The sequence below is a fragment of the Orbicella faveolata genome, unplaced genomic scaffold (assembly GCF_042242905.1).
Source record: "Orbicella faveolata isolate gen_17 unplaced genomic scaffold, um_ofav_v1 contig_24, whole genome shotgun sequence".
Classification (NCBI taxonomy): Eukaryota; Metazoa; Cnidaria; class Anthozoa; order Scleractinia; family Merulinidae; genus Orbicella; species Orbicella faveolata.
In genome coordinates, this window is record NW_028301552.1 from 16,951,378 (window position 1) to 16,956,200 (window position 4,823).

General features: G+C 37.7%; 1 pseudogene across 1 annotated transcript; it reads left to right on the plus strand.

The window, feature by feature from the left end:
• The first annotated feature begins 669 nt into the window (after window positions 1-669).
• Window positions 670-3,710, plus strand: LOC149110654 (uncharacterized; annotated as a pseudogene). The gene is made up of 3 exons (XR_016208070.1): window positions 670-928; window positions 2,622-2,800; window positions 3,069-3,710. The product of XR_016208070.1 is annotated as an uncharacterized LOC149110654 (transcript).
• Window positions 3,711-4,823: the final 1,113 nt, after the last annotated feature.

The following is a 4,823-nucleotide window of genomic DNA, read 5'->3' on the forward strand; positions in this document are numbered from 1 at the left end:
AAGGTGAAAGATTGCGTGTAGCACACGTGTTTTCGTAGCGAGCATCGCGTTCATCGATCAGTGAATTTATGTTCTTCCTCAAGTCTTCCCTGCATATCTTCACCGACTGAAAATGATCCGTGTTCAAGTAAGTACAACTGCCGCTTGTTGTTTCTTAACTTGCTGTCAGCTGTCTAAGTTAAACTGTGGTACCTGCAATGGAAGGTTTCGGTCGAAGTATTCGAGAACGAAGTGGGGAGAGTGGAAGCCGTAGAAATATTGTTATGTAAATAAGCTGAACTATATTTTCCAGGGTTTCATTATTGACATTATGCGAGTGTTGTTCCAGAAAGTTCATGCATTCAGTCGAACAAATTTACTTGTAAAACTTGAATACGCATAATAGTGCAATAGTGAGTTACGTAGTACAGTAACTAGGTAGAGCAAAAAAAACTCGGGGTAGTAAGAGGTATGTATTTCTAGACTGGAACCATAACACTGTTACAATTGAGCATTTTGGCTATAAACAGTACTGTCTTATGGCATAGGATAATGGACTGATTTCCTGATGTTATTTATTTGTTTTTCAAAGTTGTTTCAAACATGTAAAAAAAGTGCTCGATTTTATTTTTCCTGAAATAATCTTGACTCTCTTGATTAGGAACTGTGCCTGCAAGACAAGATGAAAGCATGGGTTTACCAGAACACCTAGTACAAGAAACACTAGCTCCTCCAATTGCATCAGGAGCAGCTGGCCATGGGGATGCATGGGCTGACAGTGTGCTGGGTGGTTTAGAAGACCATCCACCTTGTCAACATTGCCTAATGGGGCCCTGTATCACTGCCAGTGAGGTGACCAGGATACAGGGATCCTGTGCTCCTGACATAACAAATCATGCAAAGCGTCTAAAAAATTATAGAAAGTTTTGGAAAAGTTTGAAGGATAGGGGTTTGTGGCAACATGAGTTATATATCCATTGAAAGACCTCAGCTGGCCTCAGTGAAGTCGAACTGCGAGAGTTAATGCCCCAGTGTGTCCTGATGACACACGAAAGCGGTATCCAAACCCACCAGGTGTGCCATATATGGGGCATAAAAGGGCATAAGAGGTGAACCAGTCGGTTTCTGAAGGGAAGGAAGTGATTCTCTCAGTTGTTTTTCTTTTAGCTGTGTTGATCAAAGAATTTACTTTATTTGGTTTGCTTAAAGTCTAAGTTTTGATTGAGTCAGTCTTTCACATCCATAATTAATCACCCCTTTAATCCCCTCAGAAAGAAGTTGGTTTACCTCTTATTTATCTTGTTGTATAATATACCAAGGCTCAGTGTATCAAACTATGGTTTAGAAAGCAGGTGAAAACCAACCCAAGTAACAATAATATTTTGACTTTTATTCTCATGATTTATTTTATTTTTCAATTTGTGTATATCACTTCAAACTCCATACAAACCTGTCTTGATATCTGGGCTCTGGAACACAAATCCCTATCCTTCGGACTACTGAAAAGTGTTCTCTACCGCAGTTCTGATCTCATGTTACCAAGGCAAGCCATAAGCAAAAGAATAATTTTCGATGCTCGTGACGTTGATGCATTGTTATATTTCTGGTCTTTGTGATACCTTTAATTTGGTGGGTTTGGAAAGGTTGTTATCTGTATAGAATTGTTGACACCATTCTTTGATATAGCTTTTTGTGTAGCTAACCAGTACATTTCAATTGTGAGTGGCATTTCTGCAGAAAAGATACATTCAATCCAGGCTCACTTGAAGTTCGCTCCACTAACATCAATGTTTATTTGCTGTTCCCAACAACATGCAAATAAGGGGCTCTACAGCAGTATAGAGCCAAATACTGAAATTTTTAGTGAACACCAAGTGTTGCAAAGCCACAATGCAAAAGTCAATAAACAGGATAAATCATGGCATTGCCTGTGAAACAGTTGAAGTGCTCTGAGCAGACATTCCCATAAGTGTTCAGTTCTACTTACAGCCACCTTTGGCAAAATCCTGTTTGATTTGTTGCTCAAACAAACCCTGTACTTTATACATTTATGTAAGCGGTGATCTCCAATTGTGAACAATATGTATTTACTGGTATTCGCATCTGTGTCTGTTTGTGGGAACTTTGACTGTTATGATATACATGTAACCCATAATGGGTTGCAATGCATGAACTAAAACCCAAAAACATTTTCAGGTATAGATGATGCTACCCACTCCACTGACGAAACCCAAAAAGTGGAAACATTAGTAAAATCTCTTTTGGACAGCACAGCTACATCTCTCGGACAATCAACTGTATTATCTCGAGGTATTATCTACTAACAGTGTTATAGTAAGTTATATTGTTTTTCCTATAACTGGCAAAATAGCAGATAGAAGAAACATTCATTTGCTGTTTTGCAAACACAATTTAGATTTGCTGAATTTGCACACAAAGAGCAGAAGAGAGAAACTTTTTTAAGCTTTGAATTAAGATGAGATCTTATCTTAAAATGTACACAGGTCTATACTTGGATTTTACTCAGTTTCAAACAAAATGCAAGACATCATCTGTGTCAAAAGTTATGGCATACGACATGTCCATATACTCTCATATTAAATGAGCAAACTCAATGTGACTCTGTCTTACACCTGTTTTAGGTAACGAGGAGATGTTTTCTCAGGCTAATAGCAACACTATTACATGACTGAGAAGAAGCAACCCCGACTGCATGCAACAAGGAGACTGGTGAAAAGCGACGTCTACAAAAATGGTCTCGCAGACACTTTTTTATTGTTAGGGGCAGTGGGATAATTGACAAATGGAATCCCCTTTTCTGGTACATCATTTTTTCCTTAGTATCTTTACATCACCATAACTTATATTAAAAGAACAATTTATTACCATAACCTTCTCTTATAACTTTTTGTTTTTTATATATATGATTTCCACTGTTGGTGTTATATCTTCTTAATGATTATGTGTACAGTATTGTACATCAAAGTAACTCTTTGCTCTTGTTTGGATCCCACTTTCTGTTATTTTAAATTTACGCTCTCTTACCCCTATGTAATAACTACATGTTTTTGTTTTCTTTTTAATAACAGGTCTGAAAGCCCATCGCAAGCCTTTTTGATTATTCTCAATTGGCTGTCCATCATTTTAAAGCGACTATCACCTTCTTATTGGGGCAAAATCTATCTTGCCTATGACAATAATTTATGTGTCATGTTGATGGCATGAAAGTTGCGAAAACGCCTCCGCCTTTCTCAGCACCTTTTGACAAAATGTGGTCAGCCATTAACAAGGTTATTGACAGTTGACATATCAGGAACCACAAGGATGCTGACTGCAAAGAGAAATATGATCCAGTCAAGCTCAAGGAATAATTGCCAGGCATGAACACAATGGCAGCAGAACAGACATTTGTCTGGCTGGCTCGCTTCAAAAAATTTTATGTTCTATGCCGAAAACTCATCATCTTTTTTTCTTGCATAGAATAGTTTTGTATCGTAACTGTTACAGTGTATCATGTTACAAAAGAGGGCTGAAACCTCTTCTGCCAAGTGCACGGTCAGCTAACACTAAATAGATTTTTGATCAGTGACATTATATAGGCTTGTGGAACAAAGGCATGACATTATTTTTTGAATGCCTCAAGATGTCTTCTACCAATTAATAAATGGTAAACGCCATAGCGTGTACTATTGAGTTATGGATGCACGTGGGAGGTTGCTAAGCACGAAAGAAGTGTAAGAGTCGCACGAGGCAATAGCCTCGTGCGACTCTAGCTTCTTGAGTGCTTAGCAAACCTCCCAAGTGCATCCATAACTCAATAGTGCACGCTATGGTGTTTAACATTTGTTTTATAACATAACATTGAGACATTGGAACAACAGAAGCCCTTTTACTGAGCTACATCACAAAAAAAGTGCGTGTAGTCTTACATGACAAAAAAAACAAGCATGCAAAAATTCATTCATGACAACCGACTTCACACCAGTAACTCGATAAAGTTTCATCTTCACACAACTGTGAAGACAGTTTCACACTTCTGGGAGAAGGACATCGGCCATTACTTTGGAAACAATGTCTGTCAAAAGATTTGCTTTGTAAACATTAGCACACACGTCAGCAGCGTACACCCATGGGCAAATAGTAGACGCTAAATTAATCAATCAGAGTGCGCGCTTTGCTTCAGTTATGTTATAATACACCATATTGCAATATTTATTAATGTGAGTTTGTTATACCTAGGGCGTGTATATAAAATATGATCAAAATGAGGGCATCATGCCATGGTAGGGTTGAGGTGTGTGTAGCATTGTTGGTATATCAATACATAATCTAAATGTAGGATTTAGGGTTAGGGTAAAAATTAATGACTGCAAAGTTAGATTTTTTTCAATTTATTTTGTTATTCCTTTGTCTTTCAAACCACTCTAAAATTTCCAACTTTAAAGTGCCACTAACCCCCAAAATTTTTTTCATTTAATAAAATGTACTAGTTTCCCTGATTTCTTCAGTGAAAAAATTATCTCAATTGATAAAATCCCTGCGTTTCTACAGGCGTTTAAACATGTAATTTCCATGTTCACAACAACGCAAAATGGGATCTGGGTCAGGCTACTAGTGATGTCACTTCGGGAACTGGGCTAAAACACTCGAGAGACTTTTGACTGAGCTTCGAGGGCAGTCAAAACATTTTCGGGTTATTTGTGATTCATATTTTATCAAAACTGTACAAGAACTTTAAGTGAAAGAACTGTATAATCTAGCATCACAATTCGGAGTCTAGCTATGATTTGGATGGCTGAGAAGTACATGTTTTTTTCCATTTCGAGGTGTTGGTTGCCAGTCAA